The sequence below is a fragment of the Mustela lutreola genome, chromosome 16 (genome assembly GCF_030435805.1).
Source record: "Mustela lutreola isolate mMusLut2 chromosome 16, mMusLut2.pri, whole genome shotgun sequence".
In the NCBI taxonomy this organism is placed as follows: Eukaryota; Metazoa; Chordata; class Mammalia; order Carnivora; family Mustelidae; genus Mustela; species Mustela lutreola.
In genome coordinates this window covers 33,649,044-33,672,439 of record NC_081305.1, presented here as the reverse complement: position 1 = coordinate 33,672,439, position 23,396 = coordinate 33,649,044, and the positions used below count along the sequence as shown (strand labels likewise).

The following is a 23,396-nucleotide window of genomic DNA, read 5'->3' as shown; positions in this document are numbered from 1 at the left end:
CAGAGCACCTTGTTAGTGGCTTTGCTTATGTTTCTGTTGCCCTCAGACAGCTCAGTGAGGTAGCTACTGTCATGATGCCCATTATATAGATGAGGGAGCTGAGGCACAGAGGTTACCAGCCCAGGGTTACACAGCATGTTGGTGACAAACAGAAATGTGAGCTTGGGCAGTGTGACTCTTGTGCTTTTTTTGTTCCTTTGTTATGCCCGAGTCTTTGCATCTGAGAGACCACCAAGGAGCCAAGCACCAATGCAATCACACGAGGGTTTATTTGACAAGCTTAAGCTTGGGCCCAAGTATACCCGACATAGCAGAGTAGGGACTTGGAACCCGAACCAGATTACAGTCAGAGTTTTTAAAGGCAGAGTAGGGGTGGACTCAGTGGTGGGTGAGGACAAAGGTGATTATAGATGATGTAAGGATTTTTGGAAGCAAGGTCTCCAGGAGCTCGAGGGGCTAGCTATTGTTGGGAGAAATGTTATTTATTACTAGTAGTAAAAATCTTCTCGTGAGACCCTTTAGATGTATATCAGTGGGCCATATGCTTGGGAATGATTCTCGACATTATCTTGGAGGTTTAGAGATGAAGTTTCCTAAAGTAGATTTACAGGATCCTGGTCGGACCTGTTGGGGTAGGGGGTTGGTCAGGCTTGGACTGTCCTTACCAAAACCTCAAAGGTGAGGGCAGTTAAGTCCCCAGGGGAAAGCCACTCTGTCTGTTTCAAGGGCTTGTCAGTAGTTGAGGAATTTTAATGATTTTCTTCTGCCTCTGTTTCCCACATCAGCTAAACTTGAGGTGAGATGGCCTTAATTTTCTCAGCCTCTACCCCTTTATCTGTCTCCCCACTCAGAGGTGAGCTCCTTGGGCATGGGACTGTGCCTTCTGTGTTCTAAAGCCTGATCAAGTTGGGACTAGAAATGTTGGTTGGGTGAATCCATGTTTGCTGTACCAGAGACTCTTTGGCCTAATCCATCTTGTATGTCTCCCTTCTTCCTCTTCCTTCATGCACACATCATTCATTCAATCATGTCTTCCCCCTGAAGATAGTCCGGGCTCATGCCAACATCCTCACTGGACTCAGAGAGAAACCAAGGCTCTGAGGAATTCAGAGAAATGCCTAAGACCAGTGAGTGGCTGAGTCAGGGTCAGAACACAGGAGTCTCGCCTGGAAATTTCACCAGATCCAGCTCTTTGATCCGTGGATGGAGAAACCATCCTACTGGCAGGCAGATCAAGGGCACCCCTTTGGTTTTGTCTTGTGAGGTTCTTTGTTATCCAGAATTAAGACACGACCAACACCCCGCCCCCCAGGCAATTCGCCTGTGATGCCCTTGACTGTGATTTAACCTGACAGGTGCTATCCAGGCACATGCTGTAATCAAATGCCAGGCTGCCCGTGCCCCCCTGCCCTGTTCCACCTCCTCCCTCTCTCTTCCTGCACACATACGCCTGCCTCCAAGGGCACAGGCTTCCTGACCAGCCAGCCATGCTCTAAAGCACAAACAGGGTAGGAAATGAAAACCCCGGGAAGAGCAGATGATGCGGGCAGGAGGTGGAGGTACCTCCACTCGGTGTGATCTGCTCGGCTCCCCAGGCTGGCAAGAAAAACTTAAACATTATTTACTCAACCATGTGAGGGTTGAAACCAATATCTGCTGGCCATCTGTTCAGCCGAGTGACCCCTCGGAACTTCTTACCCCCCCCAACACCATGACGTGAGCATCATTTCTTCTCCACCATCTTGCCGCTTCCTGGCTCTCTCCCCTCCCCCGGGGGCTGGCGTGGGAAGGGCTGGAAAGGCTCCTCAGTGCACAGGGACAGCACTGCAGAACTCATTCCAGGCATGCAGCCCTGGATGTTACTGTTGAACTTCCAGCACTTGCTGTTTGGGGCTGGTTTGTCATACGAGGCTTCTTTCCTGTTCGGTGATGTTCAGTGGGAGCCTCACATCCTGCCTCATCCACTGCCAGTTGCCCTAGTTCTGACACCAACGAATGGTGTGAGCTTGGGTAAGTCCTTTCCTAGCTTCAGGTCTCAGTTTCCCTACTGAGTACACATGGTCATGAACCAGTGCTTCTTCAAGGTCTGTTTTAGCTGTAATGTCTCCCCAGGCCCCCCTTCTTGGGTTGTATACCCCATTACTGACTCAAGACCCTCACACCAGACATTGTCAATTCTCTTCCTCCAGGGAGGCTCTATTCCCTGCGGCACCCATTTACCTGTAACTGTCAAGGATGGCTCCCCGCCATGATGCCTCCTTGTTACCTGGCAACCATCATCACCATGCAGGGCTCTGGGAGCCTGCCAGGCCCCCTGTTCCAATATGCGCACACACACACACACACACACACACACACACACACAGCCCAGTGAGGGAGGAGAGCCGGTGAGGCACAAAGGACAGCTGTGTCTACTGGGTAGCAATCAGGGTGCACAGAAGAAAGGCTCTAGTGCAAAGAGAATTGAGTTGAGAGTAAGAGGTGGTGAGTTCCAGCCCTCGAGACTAAGGGCAGATGGCTGTGTCCCCTTGCAGATATTCCTTCCCACTCCAGGTCTGGAATGGGATTTCCTACCAGCTCCCCAAATAAAGTTCTTTTGCACAATAAGAGATGTAGGGCTTGGCATCTTGGGAAATATATGGAATGGAGCATGATTCTATACCTATGGTCGCATCCTATTCGTCTGCGTGCAGGGAGGGGCTGAGGCAGTGGCTGAGGCCAGTTAGATATCAGGCCCATGACCTCCAGCTAACGGTGTTCTAGAGGTAGCTTGGCTCCCCAGAGCAGAACGTATGCATCTCTTCCCAACTCCATGTTCTGCGTTGGAAGCTTGAAACTGACCATGGTGGAAGTGTTTACTCCATGGAAACCGGCAAACTACAAATCATGGATTCTTTTCTTTCTTGGAGAGCTGTTTTCACCCATGTATCAGCATGCTGATTACCTCCCGCCCCTTCAGACCGCGGGGAGTAAGATGTCTTGCAAAAGGCAGAGCTTCTCCTGAGTTTCCTCCAATGGTATCCACACCTGCATTCCACTAGCCACATTCCCGCTGATGAGGGACCAGAAGGCCAGCTGAGGACAGCACAAGCTGGCACCCCGCAACCCCCCACCCCACCCCTCACTCCTGGGGAGGACACTTGTGACATTCTTCCAGGAATTTCCCATCTTATGTTAATACCTTGCTAGAGGGGCAAAACAACCTTAACCTGACAATGGCAAGGCCTCAAGGCCTCTGGTATCTTGTAGGCCCTCTTAGCATATGAAAGTTCTTTTGAAACCTCCCTTTTCCCTTATGTTCCCAACCCCTTAGTATATAACCAGCCACCCCTCACAACCCTGGGCAGCAGCTCTTCCTGCCCACAGGTCCTGTCCCCGTGCTTTAAACCACCATTTTGCACCAAAGATGTCTCAAGAATTCTTTCTCAGTCTTGGGCTCTAGAGTCCACCCCACTGGACCTCACCTAGATTCTAAACTTCATCCCTGCCAGGTGGGCCTCCAGGAATGCAGATCCAAAATGAGGAAAAAGGAAGGGGAAGGGGCACTTCCTTCTAGAGATGCGTATTTGTGGCTGCTGGGAATGAATTACACAAAGCCTAGAGCATTTATGTACTATTTGGAAAGGCACGTTCATACCAGGGTATTAAAATATATAAATAGCATGAACATGTACCACATGGTAATTACTGGTTTGCGTTATCAAGTCATTTACTCTTTATGACATTTTACGACTGTTCAGCTGTGTCAGCAAACACTTAGCAGAACCTCCCACCCCGGGTGGTGGAACACATTGCCCAGCCTCCTGTTACGGGGGCACCGAGGGCTGAGGCAAAACAAAGCCTTCCTGTTCCAGGTGCCTGGGCTGTGGAGGAAGACACCCATTGTCGGAGCTTCTCTTTGTGTGATCAACATATGTTCCTGCTTCCTGGCATTTTCTCTGTGGTTCTCTCATCCCACTTCTCAGGGAGGCAGATTTATATGCCGGCTAATGAGAGCTGACATTTCTGGTGCTGGTTGCTACAATTGCCGCATTGACTGAACGTTGTGCAGGTGTCAACCAATCGCAAAGGCAGGTTCCCTGAACCCTTCTTTCGAGCAGCGTAGCAGTCATGACTGGAGAAGCTGCCTGCTCTGTGAGGCACAGTGACTTTCCGATTTTCCCGCCCTGGGATCCGCCCGCTCTTTGGGCTCTCTGTCAGCTCCAAGGGAAGAAAGTGTCTTGTGGGAGCAGACAGGTTTGAATTTCATGGCTGTTTGGCTCTCTTTGAAGAGTTCAAAAACTAATGAGGTGCTGTATGGTGACTAACATAACATAATAAAAAAAGAGAAAGAGAGAGAAATACCATAAGAACATTTTAAAATAATAGAGTGTTTTATAGCACATTTCCACTGGGGTTAAAAAAAAAAAGTTCATTTAGACCAGAGGTCTCACACAGGTAGCATACACACCAGTTCCTGCTCATAGAGGCATTTTGCTTGACCCTTGAAGAATTAAAAAAAAAAAAAAAGATTTTTTCTTGCCAATTTTAAAAAATTGAGACATTTCATGTAAATGAAATCAGATTTCTGGATTCTCGGAAAAAATACAAAACATGCAATTCTTGTCTGATATTAGGTGGAAATCATCAGGTGTAGTGGCAGGTATAGGGGATTGGCTGCAAGTATGTCTTCTGGCTTCAATGGTCTGGGTTCAAATCCAGGGCTTAATTGCTGTGTGACTTCAGACAATTCACTTAACTTCTCTGTGCTTCAGTCACTTCATCTACACCAAGGGGGACAGTTCCCTAAGTCATCCAGTTATAAGCACTCAGAATGGTACCTTGCACTTATCAAGGGCTAGGTGAGATTTATTTATTATGACTAATGGCTGCTGCCTTTAGATGGAGTGTGTGCTCCTCCTGTGTTAGACCCAGAAACTTTCCAGTGCTGAGACAGGAGACGTGACCCACCTTCTGACAAAGCTACCAGTAGTGGCAACATTGTCGGTGAGCAGGTAGGTGCCGGGGCATCCCTGTGTATGGCTGGAATGGGGGGAGGAGGAGAAGGAATATTCTAATAGCAACCCCCACATTTTTACCATCAGCTGTTTACCTCCGCCAACGTCCAATGTATTCTCCAAATGACAGGGTCACAGAGTGAACAATTCGGCATTGGAGATTATTAAAGCTCGGGTGTCACTAGCAGGAAGAATGGAACAGAGAGGTGAATGGAAACAATTTCCATTAAAATGGAGTTGAGAGACAAAAGGCACACGGAGAACTATTTTGAGCCGAAGGCAGGTGACACAGGATTCAAAATTTAATGAGCCTTAAATGCCATTGGATGAATATAGCCAGAGACGTACAGTTACATCAGAAAAGGCCCACACAGTTGCATGCTTTCCCATAATACTCAATTTTTTAACAGCTCCTTAGAACTAACAAGCTAAAACTCAGTCAAATGAGGGAGTCATAACTATTTGCAGCTAAGTGATCTTTCAGCTGTACAGGGAGAGGTAGCCCCACCCTAACCGGCTGCTGGCGTGTCACCCTGTGCTTGGGGACACAGGCCTCCACGCTTACCTGAATGTCCGTGCCGCACAGACTGACCATTTGCAGGTACCCCCTGCGTCTTTGCCTCCTCTCCTCCACGCCCTCACTGGGATGCCACCTTTGGCTTCTCAGCGGGGTGGGTTCTGTCGTTGTCTGTGACAGTTGTGTTCCCTGCAGGGGTGCTGCTGAGTGGCTGGGCTCAGGGAAAGGGCTTGTGTTTGTCTCATGCATAAACAGAGGGAGTCAAATTCATTTCACAGCTGAGGTTGTTAGCCTCTGACAAGACCAGGGAGTTTGGGAAAAATGAAGCCCCATCCTGCCTCAGAAACACATACACATTGGGAAGCAGACGCCCCCACAGCAGCACGGATTCCCCCGGGGGCCTTTCTGGCTTCGCTGGCAACGTTCCATGTGTGTTGGAGCCTTGCCACACAGACCTGGGAGGTCAGGTTATCTGGGGGCAATCACAGAGAGGGAGGAACGGAGACCTGGGGGCAGACAGGAAGCCTCTCCTGCCCCTCCACAACTGACGCCTCCCAAGCCACCTGTTCCCAAACCAGTGGTCCAGCCCCTTCTGCTGTCTCAGCCATCAATGCTGCCCTTGCTTGTCTGTGACAGTCCTACCCCCAAAGCTTCCGCCGCTCTTATGCCCGATTTTTTGCCATATCCTTTGTGTCAGTGGCACTTAGTACATCCGAACACTTGTGTTAGCCTCCACGTAAACAACAGTACCTGAAATCACAAGTCTGGTGTGTGGACTTTCTTTTTTTCTACCATGCATGAAAATAAATACATAACCATCCGCATGGAAAATGTCTCTCTGCATACCACCTAGCATCTTCCTGTGAGCACTGAGCAATAAAGGTTTGGTCCTTCTGGAATACTGCTCTAGAGGCCGTGGGAAGGACTTTGTACCCCAGAAACATCTGGAGAGGTCATGTCACCAGGTTTGCGGCTGAGGAGGATTTGAATTCAGAGCCAGAGCATGAAAGAAGCAACGCCTCTGGATACGGTTTGGAGACCTGTTTTTCTCCCTCACCAAAAGCTTTGATTGGTCTTGCAAGATAAAGATATCCAACCTTTTGGGGGGTTAGAAATCCAATCAGGAAACTGAAGCATAAAGAAGAATGGGGGAGGGGTAGGCTGGGAAACAGGCCACCATTTTCCATCGAGGAGGGAGGAAGGGATGTTTTCCAAAGTAACTCCCGGGAGCAGGCAAAAATGAAAAAGAAAAAGAAAGAAAATTTCTCTTGCCCTTCAAAGCCATTCTCCCTCAACTGCATGGCCATAGGAAAAAGGGTTTTAAGGCTTGCATTAGTTTGCTAGGGCTGCATTCAAAGTACCTCAGACCAGTTGGCTTAAACAGGAGAAAAGCATTTTCTCACAGTTCTGGAGGCTGGAAGTCTATGAGCTCAAAGGGTCAGCAGGGTTGGTTTCCTCCATGGCCTCTCCCCTTGGCTTGTGGATGCCATCTGTCTTCACATGGTCTTCTCTCTGGACATGTCGGCACCCAACTATGTCCAGAGAGACATCTTCTTCTTAGAAGGACACCAGTCACATTGGAAAAGGGCCCAACCCCATCATCTCACTGAACCTGAATCACCTCTTAACACGCAAATAAGGTCAAATTCTGAGGTACTGGGGGTTAGGACTTCGATGCATGAATTTTGGGGGACACAAGGTCTTTGGAATCAATAAGATGAAATGTAGTGTTAGAGCTCCGTTTAGCTGCCTCAAGTGATAGGATGGTTGTATGGCCACCTGAGTCTGAGGAGAATAGGGATCTCTTGGCATCCAGAAAAGGCTGCTGTCAGAGCTTTGGGCCAACAAGCTTTCAGGGACCTGGTGTTGCAGGCTCTTCCCTTACAAGAGACCCTGTGGACCATTCCCATTACTCTCCTCTGCTGTGATCATCTGTCTCTGCTTCTCTTTGTGGATCTTCCTGCCTCTGCAATCACTAGCAGCCAACTGGGCCACTCCCCAATTCCTGATTCACATTCCAGACTGGACAGTCTGGTTTTCCTGATGACTCTGCCACAGATTTTTCTCACACCCAGCCACCCCATTCTTCTCTGGTCCTCTGCATCCCACTCCAGTCATAGTCATGGTGGTCAGGCCTGCTTTCTAGCAAATGTGACAGTGACTGGCCCATAGCACTGCTGATAGAGAGGGAAAATATCTGGAGGTATTTCTTAATCAACCTTTCCCCTTCCTAGATATTTCCTGTTATCTCATAGCCCTCCCCACTGGGCAGGAAGCCATGGACCATCCGGTAGTCTTCAAGAGAGGGGTGTCCCATTGGAATCAATGAGCAGAGGAATCTGATTTATAAGCAAGGTGCAGGCTTAAAACAGATTTAGTAGAATATTTGGTAGTTCCTGGCAGATTTTGCTGCCCCCAAAGATATAAAACTTCTTTAGTCTGGGTGAGAGAGAGAGAATTGGATGGGAATAAAGGGGGATAGAAGCTGGTGTCTTCCTAAGAAGAGCTCTTCCACCCTAGGAAATCTGAGGCAGAGACACCATCTCCCTTTCTCAGAGCCTCCCACTAGGAATTCTCCAGTACCCAGCATAGAGAAGGAGCAGCAGAGGTGAAAGCCACAAGGCACGTCTAGACAGAAAGGGCAGACCCAGCTGCCCAGCATTTCTTGGGGTTTCAGAGTGAGGTTGGAGAGCAGCCATTCCTCCCTGCTGTGAGAGTAACACACAAGTAGTTAACAGCAGAAGCCAGGCTGGGAGAGGCCCTAAGGTCAGGAGTGAAGGATGACACAGTCACGGGTGAGAATCAGTCAATACAATATATTTCTTTAGAGGACACCAGCGTGGATCAATGACAACCAAGGACCAGATACCCCACTCCAACCTCTTGGTACCCATTAGCCCTGGCCCTAGCACGTAGCAACAATCCTGGGGGGAAAGGAAATCTCGAATTGGCTGGGTGTAACTTTCTACTACCTAGTTGAAGGGGGACAAATAATGATGATGAAGTGCAGTGTGTCAGTTTCCTTGCTTTTGTAACAAGTACCATAAATTTAGTGCTTGAAACAATACAAATTCTTGCAGTTCTGAAGATTAAAAGTCTGAGAGGCGCCTGGGTGGCTCAGTGGGTAAAAGCCTCTGCCTTTGGCTCAGGTCATGATCCCAGGGTCCTAGAATCGAGCCTCGCATTGGACTCTCTGCTTAGCAGGAAGCCTGCTTCCCCCTCTCTCTCTGCCTGCTTCTCTGCCTACTTGTGATCTCTGTCAAATAAATAAATAAAATCTTAAAAAAAAAATCTGATACTGTTTCTCACTGGGCTAAAACCAAGACGTCTACAAGGACCGTATTTCTTTTAGAGACTCTAGGGGAGAATTTCCTTCTTTGTCTTTTTTAGCTTCTACAGGCCTCCCCAGGTTCTCAACTTGGGGTCTCTTCCTCCATCTTGGCCCAGTAATGGTGGGCCAAGTCCTGCAAACATTGGATCACTCTGCGCAGTCACATCTCCCTCTCTGACTCCCTGCTCCACTTTTAAGGACACCTGTGATTACATTGGGCCCACCTGCATAATCCAGAATAATCTTACAGTCAGCTGATAAGCAACCTTAATTCCGTGTACCAATTTAAGTCCCCTTTGCCATATGGTCACAGCCTCTGGGGACAAGGATGATTGAATATCTTTTAGGGGCCATTGTTCTACTTCCCACATTCAGTGAGTAGATCAGTAAATATATATTTCTTGCCCACCTGAGTTGGTAGCCTGAGATTGTGATGATGACACTGGTGTGTCTAATACAAAAAGAGACTCTGGTTTTCAGGTTCAAGATGAGGAATTGTCATGAGTTTTGATCCCTGCATGACTTTGCTATAAGAAACGCGGCCAGACCAACAATTGGACCCATCTATGGGGAGAAAGATTTGAACTCAGGGGTCATGAAATGATAGACTCTTAGAGCTGTAAATACCCAAGATTCAGAGGTCTTCCACATGGGACAGGAAGACATATCATATTACTGGACTTCCATTTTCACTTCCGACATCTGTTCCATCATTTTCTTCTTCCGCCAGCCTCCCAGGTCCACAGCCTATTTTTGTTTTCCACGTGGTCATTTCCCCACACGGCGATCAGAGAGATCTTCTAACGGGACCAATGAAATTGCAGAACTCCCCTGTTCAAAGCCCTCCAAGGGTTCCCCTTTCCTTGTAGGAGAAATGGCATCCTTGTCATGTGATGCTATCTGTATCTCTTCCAGTACTCTTCCCTTCTTCCATGGTCTAGCAAACTCGATCGTTCTCTGTTTTTTGTTCACATCATGCTGGTCCTCATCCTAGGATTTGGAACATACTATTCCCGTTAACTGAAAATACTCTTCCCTAGATCTTTCTGTGGTTCCCTTCCTCACCTCATTCAGGTCCTCTTTTAAGATAGGCCTTCCCCATGCACCCTCTGCCCTCCCCCTTGGTGTCCTTTATCAAAAGTACCATCAGCTGTCAACATATGACATGGGTTTTCTCCTTTCTCTTCTGTCCCCTCTAGAATATAAGCTTCATGAGAGCCAGGACACCTGCAGCCTTATTTAACCTCATTCATCCCACACATCCAGCACATTGCCTGGCACATAAAAGATTCTCAATAAATATTTGTTGAATGAATGAATGCCCAGTCAGCCTCAAGTACCACTCTGAGAAGCCACCCTTGCCAGGGACTAGTGTACCATGTTGTTAATAAATTCAACACCTCTTCCATTCAGAATTTAAAAAACCATTTCTATCAACAGAAGAAGCATGCAAATTCTGTCCACAGTAAGGATTTCCCATGGTAGGTATGGGAGACACTCGACCTCCCTGAGGTTGGAGAAGACTAATCACATGTCAGACTGTGATAGATACCCAGAGGGAAGCAAAGATGAACACAACACGGCATCTTCCCTCAAGGAAATTACAGACTGGGAGGGCAAAAGAGACACATGCACACAGTTTTTTGTTTTCCTGAAGCAGAATGACATGAAACATAAAATATGAATAAACCTCAGAAGAAACAAATGAACTTTGGCACCTTTGCTGTCTCTGAAATGGGGGCCCGTGTCCTCTGTCAGTTGATTTCAACCAGAGGACGTTAATTATACTGCTTAATTACATCAGAGCACACCAGGATTTTTTTTTTTTTTAACATTAATTCCCCACTGGGTTCCTGATATTTGCCTTACATTATTGCCAAGCACTGGAGAGGAGCAACAAACACAAGAAGGCTCTTAATATTTGGAATTCTCAGCCCTGCTGTGAGTTATTTGCTTTTCCATTTGGAGCTGGAGGAAGCAAGCCCTTCATCTGTTCCCTCGACCTCAGAGCTGGGCTGTAGGAAAACGGAGGGCTGGAACACAGTGACGAGGCATTCAGAAAAATGTCTTGACTTCACAAGACACCCGAAGCTGTCTCATTTGACCCTCTCAATCATCACATGAAGGAGGTCATGGCTCTATTTTACAAATGAGGAGACTGAGGTATAGTTTGGAGAACTGCTTTATTTAGATAATCAGAGGAAAGGTGGGTCTAGAACTCACATGTGCACACTCCAGGCCTGAAGGGTTTGCAACTAAACACGAAGTTGTCACCAGGATATTTACACGTTGCCAAGTCACACAACACACTGGGAAATTTACCCTTAACAAATATTTTCTCCTATTGACAGCCTTAGGTTAGCATGTGTTTAATTAACATTTCTAATTAAAACCATAATGTGTAAAAATCCAAGATTTTCCAGAAGTTACATTTCTTCATATCTGTGAATGATGCCAATTTGGACATGCTAGGTGAGATCCTCTGATAAAATTACATAAAATGGAACCAATAGGAACAAGTTGAAAGCTCTTAGCCAGCTCTCAAATCAGGAGGCAGGGGATTTTTTAAGAGGTCACTTTTTGGAACGGGGATACACAAGCACATTCTCTAAGGCAACATGTGTGTTCTCCATAAGAAATGCACTGAGAGGAGACAGGTGATTGGATGGTATGGAATGTAAGAGAGAACTTTGCTGCCACATGGCACGGGTCAGGGCGGGGGGTACGTATAAAGAAATGGCTGTAAAGTGGAGGAGAATTGCCTTGATTTGTTATTCTACTTCCACATGGCCCCAAAGAGGATTAAGAGCAGGTTATGCCACTCATTTCTGAACATGCGTGGTGGATTGCTCTTGCCTGCTGGAAGATTTCCCCAAATCTTAAATCATTGCACAATTATTGTGATATCCTAGAACTACTTGTCCTATAGTTCTAATTTTTTCCTTTCAATGGATTCATTCTATTCAAATAAATTTATGTATAGAGGAACTTTCACATAACTATCACAAACAAAACCAGTAAAAATAATAGGCATATGTGTACATATTAAAATAACTACTAAAAATAATAAGTAACTACTAAGAAATGCTTGTGGGACTCCAATAATCATCTCTTCGGTTGTTGATGGCCTGTGTACCATGCTTTAGAATGCACTGGACTCTACTCCACCAGAACATCTCTGCAAATAATTGATAGAATTTTGAAAATTTATGATAACTTGGTAATGGTAGTCTTAAATTCATAGCTGAAAAAGAGTTGAGATAAATGAAGTAGACTTAAAAAGCAAAGCAGTAACAAAACCAAAGACATAATATATCTTCCCTTCAACTGTTCAGCTAGAACAACAGACCTGTATCTCCCCCTCTCCCATCCCTGAGTATGCAAATGTACTGGGGTCTTCCAAAACCCCCAAGATATCACAGGCTCTTTAAATCTCAAGCACTGAAGGTTTCCTCTGGAGAAGTCCACCATCCCAGTCCTCATGGTTCCTCCAAGCTGGTTCTCTGTTGCTGCTTTTCCAAGTGTGGAATACGTGACTCTCTGCTGAGATTCTTCTGCCTTCCTTCTTTTGCTATCCCCTAAGACACTCCTCTCACTTGGTTCTTTCAACACTAGAACTTGGTGGCTCATCAAACGCAGAACCGGAAACATTAACCAAGCTTTTAAAAAATGTGTGTGAAGGGTCATATTCCTCTTTGTATGATCTGCCTAGAAGTGAAGGCAAACCACATTTTGTCCTTCCCCTGCAGCAGGAAGAAAACCAGAGGAGCTAGCCCTCTGTAATACAATAAGCTGTGTAGTCATATGCTACTAATATCATCCATTTGATTATTATGGAGGCATTCTATATACCAAGCATGTCATCTCACTTCACCTACACACCAGCCATGAGGTGGGCACTGCTATAAGCCCCACTCTACCACATACAAGGGCATGGAAGCTCAGAGAAGCTGAGCAAGGGATCCACAATTACCCAGTTAGTCAGTAAGGGGAGAAACCCGAATTCAGATCTAGCACTGCTTTGCTCAAGTGCCTTGAGGCTCACAGGGTGATTTGTGGATCATAAGTACCTTGCAAACTGCAAATAGCTATACAGATATCAGACTCATTCCTGTTTTTCCAAGGACCACTCTAATTACCCTCACTTGCAGATAACGAAAATGAGGTAAGTGGGGTTTCTCCTGATAAATCAGTCAGCACCAGTATTAAAACTTGCGTCCCTCTGTCCAGTGGTGCTCATTGTGGTTACTGATGCCCCAGCTAAAGGAAAAGATATTGGAAATGCCTAATTCTTTTCTAATTATAAAGAAATATGTGGCAAAAATAATATTGATAACACCCACAAAGGCAGGGCATGTTACTTCGTACATTGCAGGTGGGAGAGCCATCAGGACATCCTTTCCAGAGGACAGTGTGAGAGAGTCCGTAACAATTTTTTTTTTTTAAGATTTTATTTATTTATTTGACAGACAGAGATCAGAAGGAGGCAGAGAACAGGCAGAGAGAGAGGAGGAAGCAGGCTCCCTGCTGAGCAGAGAGCCCAATGCGGGGCTTGATCCCAGGACTCGGGCAGAGGCTTTAACCCACTGAACCACCCAGGCGCCCCTGTAACAAAATTTTTAAGAGCATAGAACCCATGACCTAGTAATGTCACTGCTTGGTAGCACTCTTGGGGACATCTTTCCCATGTACTCAAAGAGGCACAACCAAGAAAGTTTATTTGTAGAGCAAAAACACAGAAATGATGAACCTTTTATCCAAAAAGAGAATGGTTGAATACAGGCATTACACTGATAGTGTGGGGTCTCAGAGAGATGTTAAAAATGAGAGGCTAGAGCTCTGTGAGTGCACCAGCAGCTTTCTGAGATGAATGGGTAAGATGGGGCAACTGCAGAATAATGAGTATGCGTATACCTCTGTAAACCAAGAGACAATGATCTGGAAAAACATGAACCAGACGATTACACTAGGCTTAGACTGGCCAACTGGCAGGTAGAAATTGGAGGGGAATTTTTGTTTGTACTTTTTTTTTCTCTTTTCACAGTGAGAATATTCATGTTACCTAGGAAACTAAAAAACAAAAATTAATAATGTTCGCTTAGATAATTTTAAAATTATGTAGATAGATATGTAGGTCAGCTACAAGCAAAAAAAATTATAAATTAACACCCAACGATAATCATCATGAACATTTAGCATTATGTCTTTTTTTTTTTTTGCTTATAATACACATTTGATTTTTTACATAATTGGGAATTGATACATCCGTAATTTTCTTAAATAAGGTATTTCCCGTGTCATGGCAGTTTTTAAAAAAATTTGTTTAATAGTTTTAATGACAAATTTTACTCTAATACAGTTACTATTTTAAAATTTGTTTATTGATGGGGCGCCTGGTGGCTCAGTTGTTAAGCATCTGCCTTCAGCTCGGGTCATGATCCCAGGGTCCTGGGATTGAGACCTGTGTTGGGCTCCCCACTCAGCGGGAAGCCTGCTTCTCCCTCTCCCACTGCTCCTGCTAGTGTTCCCTCTCTCTCTGTCTCTTTCTCTCTCTGTCAAATAGATAAATACAATCTTTAAAAATAAAAAATTAAAAAATAAAAATTTCTTATTGATAAAATTCATAAAACTCACAAAATTCACAAAAAAATGAAGTGTTATCAATTTAACCACTTTGAACTGCACAATGCAGTTGTTTTTGGTGTCTTTTGCAACACTGCTAATTCCAGAACATTTTCAATACCTGAAAAAGAACCCCCATATCCTTTAAGAATTCACTTCCATTCATCTCCATCCCCCCAGTCCCTGAAAACCACTAGTCAACTTTTCTTTTCTATAAGAATGTCACTATTTTGAACATTTCACGCAAAGAGAATCATACAATATGTGCTCTTTAGTGACTGGCTTCTTTCCCTTAGTATAATGTTTTTGAGATTTATCCACAGTGAAGCATGGATCAGTACTTCCAAGTTCATTTTATTGCCAAATAATGTTTCATTGTCTAGATATCCACATTTCATTTCTGCATTCATCAGTTGATAAACATTTGGATTATTTCTATTGTTTTGCTATTATGAACAATGTTACTATGATTGCCTGTGTGCAAGTTTTTGTGTCACCATATGATTTCAGTTCTTTTGGGTATATATGTAATAGTGGAATTGCTCAGTCATATGGTATCTCTATGTTTAACTTTTTGATAAACCACCAAAGTGTCTTCCTAGGTGGCTGCCCCATTTTACATTCTGACAAGCAATGTACAAATGCTCTGATTTCTTCCTGTCCTTGCCAACACTTGCTGTTTTCCATTTATGTATTGATATATTTACTAGTGGGTATCAAATGGTGTCTTGTTATGTATGGTTTTGATTTGCATTTCCTTGATGACTAATATGAAGCATCTCTCCATGTGTTGGTTGACGATTTGCGTATCTTCTTTAGGGAAATGTTTAGTCAAGTCCGTTGTCCATTTTTCAGTTGGGTTATTTGTCCTTTAGCTGTTGAGTTGTAAGAGTTCTTCATATATTCTGAATGTTAGATCTTTATCAAATACATAATTTGCAGATATTTTCTCCCATTCTATGAGTCATCTTTTCATTTTATTCATTTATTTATTTAATACCCTGAATGCACGAAAGTTTTTTATTTTATCAAGTCAAAATTAATTATTTTTTCTTTGATTGCTTGCTTTTTTGATGTTTAATTAAGAAAATATTTGCCCAATCCAAGGTCACTAAGATTTATCTTTCAAGAGTTTTATAGCTTTAGCTCTTAAATTTTAAACTTTTATCCATTTAAAGTTAATTTGTGTATGTGGTATGAAATAGGGGCAAATTTGTTCTTTACATGTGGGTATCCAATTTTCCGAATTCCATTTATTGGAAGGACTTCCCTTTCCAAACTGAATGTTCATAGTATTCTCTTTTAATCCTGTCTTATTCCTGTAAGGTCAGTAGAAATGTCCTGCTTTCCTTCCTCATTCTAGTAATTTGAGTTTTCTTTCTTTTTCCTTGGTCAGTCTAGCTAAAGTTCTGTCCATTGTTTTGATCTTTTTAAATATCAAACTTTCAGGTTTGTTTATTTTCTCTGGTTTTTTTATTTTTTTTTTGGACTCCATTTTATTTATCTCTGCTCTAATCTTTATTATTTTCTTCCTTCCACTTGCTTTGGGTTTAATTTGTTCTTGTTTTTGCTCTTAAGTTTGAAGGTTAAGATATTAATTTTGGGTTTCTTTTTGATTGTAGGCATTTACATCTATAAACTTCTCTCTAGCACTGTTTTTGTTGCATCCCATAGGCACATTGTACATTGTATTTTCATGTTTTTCATCTCTAAGTATTTTCTAATTTCCTTTGTGACTTCTTGTGACTTTGACTCATTGTTTATCTAGGAACATGTTGTTTACTTCCTACATATTTGTGAATTTTCCAGATTATCTTCTGTTTTGATTTTCAGCTTAATTCCACTATAGCAAGAATATATCTTGTATAATTTCAATCTTTTAAAATTTATTGAGACTCCCTTTGTGCTCTAACATATTGTCTCCTGGAGAATGTTCCATATGAGAACAATGTGTATTTTGTTACTGTTGGGTATAGTGTTCTACAGGTGTCTGTTAGGTCTGCCTGTTGTATGGCATTGTTCAAGTCTGTTGTTTTCTTGCTGATCATCTGTCTACTTCTCTCCACAGTCAAAAGTGGACTATCAGTGTCTGACTATCACAAGTGAACTGTCTATTTCTCCCTTCTGTTCTGTCCTTTTTTCCTTCCTGTATTTGGGGTCTCTGTTGTCTCATAGACAGCTTACAGTGGATTTGTTTCATTTCTTATTGTTCTATTTTGTTTTGTTTTCTGCCAATGTCTATCTTTTGAAGAGAATGAGTTTGATGTCCGGACTTCATGGGGGCTATTTCTATTGATTAGTTTTTTGATATGAACCATACTTCTTGTTTCTTCACAAGACTTGTAATTTTGGGTTGATAACTCGACATTTTGAATATTCTAAAATGGAAACTCTGCAAATCAGATGATCCTATGGGTTTGTTGCTTCTGGTTGTAGTGGCTGTTTCTTTAGTGGCTTTTCTAAACTAATTTTGTAAAGTCTGTATTCTTTGTCATGTATGACCACTGAAGTCTCTGTCCCACCAGCTTAGTGGTCAGATAATAATTAGAGATTTTGTTAAATGCCTGGCATAAAGAAGTTTCCCAGTCTTTGAAGATAGACTGTGTGTGTATTAGGACATGCCTTCAACAATCAGCTGGGAAGTTTATAACTATGATTTACCCTTCTCTTGTTCGTCCAGAATCTCAAGGTCAGACAGAGGTGAGAGTTTGGGGGCTTTCTCAGTTCTTTCCTGAGCATGTGCACATCCTGTGAATGCACATGGCCTTCTAGATTCCCAGGAATAAGTTGGAGCTTTTCAAACTCCCCAAAGCGTTTCATTCCCCTGCCTTTCCTCCCAAGCTTTATGATTAATCTATTGTTTTCCCCAACTGTTATTCATTGCCTCAGCCAGCAGCAGCTAAAACATTTGCCTGTAAGTATTTTTGACAAATGCTCCCATGTAGTTGCTTCAGAACTGGGTGAATACTGCGTTGGGTAAAGTAATGGCAAGCTTTTTAAACTGGTCTTCCTGGGAAACACCAAATTGCTCAAAACTAATAATTACAACTCTTGAGGTTTGTTCTGCTTCTCTGCAACCAGTATTGGGATTACAAGCTGCTATTTTCAAGGCTACCACAGAGCTGGGGAGCAGGGAATGGACCGGGGTCAGTTAAAATATGACAAGGCTCACTGTTTAATGGAGATTCAGTCACTTTTCTTGATGAAGTTTTCCCCTGGTTGCTGTTTGCTTTTGTTTTTTAGTTAAGTTGTCAGAAGTAGATTCTGACCATTTTTGCCAGTTTCTTCTTCCATTGCTTTTATGGAGGGGTGGACTTTTGGAATCTCTTGCTCCATTATTTTTGCTAGCACCGCTGCAGCACAGAGACTTTTAGAACATTCTATTTAATGGTTGTATAATATTTGCTATAATTTCCTTAACTGTTGTTACACTGATGGACATTTATCAATTATTTTCATTACATCATGTAGAGTGATGTAACACTTGTGCATTCATCTTTGTTCACATCCCCAATTGTTTTCTTAGGCTGGATTCCTCAAGTGAACATATAAGGGAAAAGATACAAACTTTCAAAGCCCATGATATGTGTTGTGAAGATAACTTCTGAATGTTTGCATTTGCACTTCCACTAGCATGTTTGAAAGGTGAAAGTATTGCCTCACTACAGCCTTTTCCCCCTCTATTACCACGTAAGACATTCGTTAATTAGGTGGACAAAAAACCAGTATTTCATTGTTTTGTCTTACATATCTAAGATCATCAGCAGGGCCAAAACATTTGTTGATATTTATTTGGTATCATCTCTTCTGTGAGTTTCTCATCAATAGTCTTTGTTGTGAGATGTCTGCCTTTTTAATTATTTATAAGAGCTATTTACATAGTAAGAATATGAATCCTTAATGACAATAATTATACATATTTAAAATACAGAGCTCTAAAAGCACTTCTAATTTCACATACTCAACAATATCCCTTTGGTAGCTCTGGGTCACTATATTAGTGCCCTATTGCTGCTGTAACAAATTACCACAAACTTAGTGGCTTAAAACAAACACAAATTTATTTTCCTACAATTACAGGGTCAAAAGACCCAAAGTCGAGTCAGTTGTCAACAGGGCTGTTTTCTCAGGAGGCCCTGACAGGAGAATCTGTGTCCTTGTCATTTATAGTTCTAATGGCTGCTTCTATTCCCCAATTTGTGGTCCCTTTTTCCATATTCAAAGCACAAGATTCCAATCTCTGCTCCGATCAGCACATCACTTTCTCTGATTCCGACTTCTCCTACATCCATCCCTTTTATAACGCTCATTGTCATTATGTCAAGTCCACTCAGATAATCCAAGATACTCACCCCCTCTCAAGAGTCCTAAAACTCAATCACACTGGCAAAGTCTCCTTTGCCATATGTGTTCATCAGAATGCTCCAGAAAAACAGAACTAGTAGGATGTATAGATGGATATGTAGGTAAATGGATAGATAGGTAATTTATTTTAAGGAATTATCTTTTTTTTTTTTTAAGATTTTATTTATTTATTTGACAGACAGAGATCACAAGTAGGCAGAGAGGCAGGCAGAGAGAGAGAGAGAGAGAGAGGAGGAGGAGGAAGCAGGCTCCCTGCTGAGCAGAGAGCTTGATGCGGGTCTCCACCCCAGGACCCTGAGATCATGACCTGAGCTGAAGGCAGCGGCTTAACCGACCGAGCCACCCAGGTGCCCTTTAAGGAATTAGCTTACATGACGGTGGGAGCTGGCCTGTACAAAGTCTGTAGGGCAGGCTGTCAGGGTACAGTGTAGACTCGATGTTGCTCTCTTGAGCCTAAAGACAGTCTTAAGGAGAATTCTTTCCTCTTTGAGGTGTCTCAGTCTTTTTCTTAAAGCCTGCAACTGATTGGATGAGCCGCCCCCCTCAACACACATTATGAAGGATAATTTGCTTGATTCAAAAACTACAGGTGTAAATGTTAATCAGATCCAAAAATTAACAACAACAACAACAACAACAAATTACCTTCACCTCAACATCTAGATGGGTGTTCAGCCAAACAACTGGATACCATAGCCTCACTGAGCTGACATATAAAATTAACTACCACATTATCTAAGGTAACTTTCAGTTTCCAGGGATCAGGATATGGGCATATTGGAGGGGCCATTATTCAGCCTACCACAGGCAGTCAGGTTATTTTTTTGACTAAAAAGAGAATGTCCTTCTCTTGAGAAAAGGTAGATACTAATTCAGACTAACTAACCCAAACATTTCACAATGCTCCCTTTCCCATCAGAATTTTACAGAAACAGAGGGAATTTTCCCATGATTCCTTTGCCTTCATTATGTGCAGTTTTGAGGAGAATTTCATATCCTATTATCCTCAGTAATAAAAAGAAAGATCTGCTTCTCTGATTAAAAGCCTTTTTTCCATACTTTTGAAGAAGAAAATCTCTCTCTCTTTCTCTTGAATTGCTATTCTTGGCAGGAAATATTTTATCAGCTCAGGCTCCTAATTGGATAGGAACATGGCCATTGTGGTGCTTTTCTGTTGCAGACGGGACACCTTTAGGTTTGGGGGACTGGAGACACATTTCAGCAGGAATCTGCTCCCTTTTGGTCACTCACAATATTTGAAAATGAGACTGAAATGGGCAAAGTGGGGGGATTCCCAGAGAATTGTTCCGAGTTGCTAGAACTTCAGTCCTGAACTGCTTGCTCTCTCCAAAGACAAAAGAAACCAAGATTCAAGGAAGAGTCTGCTTGGGAAAAAAAAAAAAAAAAAATCTTACTTCTGTTAAAAACATAAAATAGCATTCATTGCTATTATCTGAATGATTAATTCTGCCTCATACTCCTTACTCTCATAAATCTTTTGCTTCTTTACCAAAGGAATCCTCATTGCAATGGAAATCTTTATTCTTTTCAATACAGCATTTCCTCGAGCCTTGGGCAATAAGGGACCTGGTTAGGGACACAGTTGAGGAATGGGTCTGGCCTCTCATCACTCAGTACCATGCCCTGATGTGCCCTTATTTTGGGGTAGTGTGGAGAATTCCCATGTGGCATCACATGTGGAATAATCATAACAACTGATGTCCCTTGAAGACTCACCTGTTCCAAGCCTTAATTTGAATGCTTTACAATGTCTTTGCTCTTCCTGAAAACACCCCTCCCAGGTAGAGCCCCTTTGCCCCCCATTTTACAGTTGAGGAAACTTAGGCTTAGAGTCATTGAAGGACTCATCTAAGGAAGGTCCCCCATCACTGGAATTCAAGACTGTATGACAACAGAGTCATGTGTAGCCCTGTTAGGGGTCAAGTTATGTCCTCCCCACTCTACACATGCACAAAATCATGTTACAGTCCTAATCCCTAGTACCTCAGAATGTGACCTTATGTGGAGATATGATCGTTACAGATGTAATGAGTTAGGATGAGGGCATAAGAAATAGGGTGGGCCTCTAATTTAATATGGCTGGCATTCTTATACAGGCAAGGAATTTGGACACAGACATGGATGTTCATAGAGCGAAGATGTAGTGAAGAGACACAGGGGGAAGAAGGCCGTCTACAATCCAAGGACAGAGGCCAGGAGCAGACCCTTCTCTCACGGCGCTCAGAAGGAACCAGCCCTACTGACACCTTGACCTCAGACTTGCAGGCTCCAGAACTGTGAGACAATGCATGTCTGTTGCATAAACCACGCATTCTGTGGTGCTGTCACAGTAGCCCATGAACACTAGTGCAGGCCCCTGTACCACAGTATTTCTCAAGTGAGCGAAGTTCTTGGCTGGGCTCTGGCCAAATGTGGCTCATCATTAGATGGGAAAGGATGTTGTGACAACTGCAGGAAACACAATTCCCCATTTCCATGTTGATACCATCTGGATCTGTGCACATCGCTGTTACCCCTTCCTATTATTTCCATTCAATCTTGGATGCTCAAAGCTGAGTCACACAACTAGCAAGTGGTAGAGTTCCTGGACTTCTCTGCAGTGTCCCCTCCCATGGGTAGGGCAGGTGCTCTCCCAAACAGTATGAAAAACCCACTGCACCTGCTCCCTCTCTGAGCTGTGGTGACGCTGAAATTCTACCAAGAGTAATTCACTTGGGAAGTCCTGGGGGTAGGGAAAGACATCTTAAGGTCTGAATTCTTGGAATGGATTGTTGCATTGGATTAATCACTTCAGCAGATGGGAGTAAAGCCCCAGGGATAATAGAACTAGGATGGGTAAGTTTTAAGGGGTTGGGGAGAAAGGGAGGTAGTTGTCATCAAATTGGGAGTACAGATCCCTACCTTGCAGAGGGTTTTTGGTTGAAGGTGAGGGAGCATGAACAAGGGAAGCCAAAAAACACAAAGACACACTCACCTACTTTGCATCTTGCCAGAACAGGTCCTGGCATGGGGTTAATTGCCCACTTACCCAACACTGCACCTGGAAACCTTCCCAGACTGCACATCTGTCAGGGCTGGGCAGTGGCCCCTCTGGAGTAGAAATCCGAGGGAGAGCAAGGAGGTGGACAAGTGAACTCTTCCTTTCACATCTCTGCTGCCACAATAAACACCTGGCTGCCTCCCCCTTGCCCCCTGCGCTGGAGCCATCTGGCCCAGAACCATCTGCTGGGGCAGTGGGGTGCTCTGAAATAGCTCTGCACCCCCTTGTCACTTTGGATGTTTAACTCTCCACTTGGCTCAGCTAATAGGCTCCCAGAGATCCAGGGCTTCCCCATCGAGGCAGGAGAAGCTGGCTTGCATGTCCCAGGATGAAGGATTTAGGAAAAGAACCAGCTCGTTCAAGCTGCACTCCCTCCATTTTCTGCAGTGAATTGGGTGTCTTCAGGCATACATTATCTCACTTAACTCCCCAATAGCCCAGCGAGGAAAATGTCATTATTCAAATGTTACCCATTCCATGGACGACAAAACTCCAAAAGTCACTGTGACTTGGTAGTTCAAGAGGAAAGCTCAAACCCAAACTTCGAGGTAAGCTTGCTCGCTTCCTCTCCTGATGGCTCAGTAAAAGGATGAAAGGAAACAGCAGCAGGAAAAAGATGTCCCCTCAAAGGCCTGCCTGGTTTCCTCCGACCAGACCAGCGAGGCCAGGCCCCTCAAAGAATGAGCATCCTTGCCCTTAAGGCGGTTTGCATGCAGTAGGGGCAAAACATGGGCACAGCTCCTCATTGTGTTTACGATGGGGGCCATCATCTGAAGCTTTGAAAGTGAGGATTTGTATCCAAATTGCAGATTGTACTTTCTAAAAACAGCATTAGTATACACATTTAAAAATCTAGAGGATTTGACAAAATCTTGAGTCACCAAAACATAATAAATAGTGGTATCATTGTGGTTTTGTTCTAACAAGTACTGAGAGATGGAAGGCTTTTTTGCTTCTTGTTTTCCACAGTGATCCTGGCAGAAACCCCCGTTTCAGGCGATTGCATCCTTGACGTACCTCGTGGAGCTCACCGATACAGACATCGTGTGCCTACTGAGACAAGATGCAGAGGCAGAAGCGTGGCCAGCTCGGGAAGATGTCATCATATTGTTGAATTCCAGAGAAGCACTGGAGAAAAGGTGTGGGTGCAGTGCGGGGCAACACCTTGAGATGGAAAGTCAGTCACATTTGCCGAGGACCCACTCTGTGGCTGAATCTGCTCTGGGAGCCTCTTAATACAGCTCCATGTCATTCCTTCAGTACCATTGTGATGTCAGCACTACCTGGTCACTGCACAGCGGATGAAAGAGGCATCCTCAGTCCCAGGGATGCGCCCGTGTGGTCAGGGATCAAAACAGGACTTGAGGGGCGCCTGGGTGGCTCAGTGGGTTAAAGCCTCTGCCTTTGACTCAGGTCATGATCTCAGGGTCCTGGGATCGAGCCCCGCATCGGGCTCTCTGCTCCACGGGGAGCCTGCTTCCTCCTCTCTCTCTGCCTGCCTCT

At 43.9% G+C, this 23,396-nt stretch overlaps 1 long non-coding RNA gene across 1 annotated transcript; it reads right to left on the bottom strand.

Moving 5' to 3' along the window:
• Positions 1 to 3,700: 3,700 nt before the first annotated feature.
• On the bottom strand, positions 3,701 to 23,113 carry LOC131818240 (uncharacterized). The gene is made up of 3 exons (XR_009348743.1): positions 21,882 to 23,113; positions 5,093 to 5,178; positions 3,701 to 4,303 (listed from the first exon to the last, which is right to left on the bottom strand). It is a non-coding gene; the product is annotated as an uncharacterized LOC131818240 (long non-coding RNA).
• Between the last annotated feature and the right edge of the window lie 283 nt (positions 23,114 to 23,396).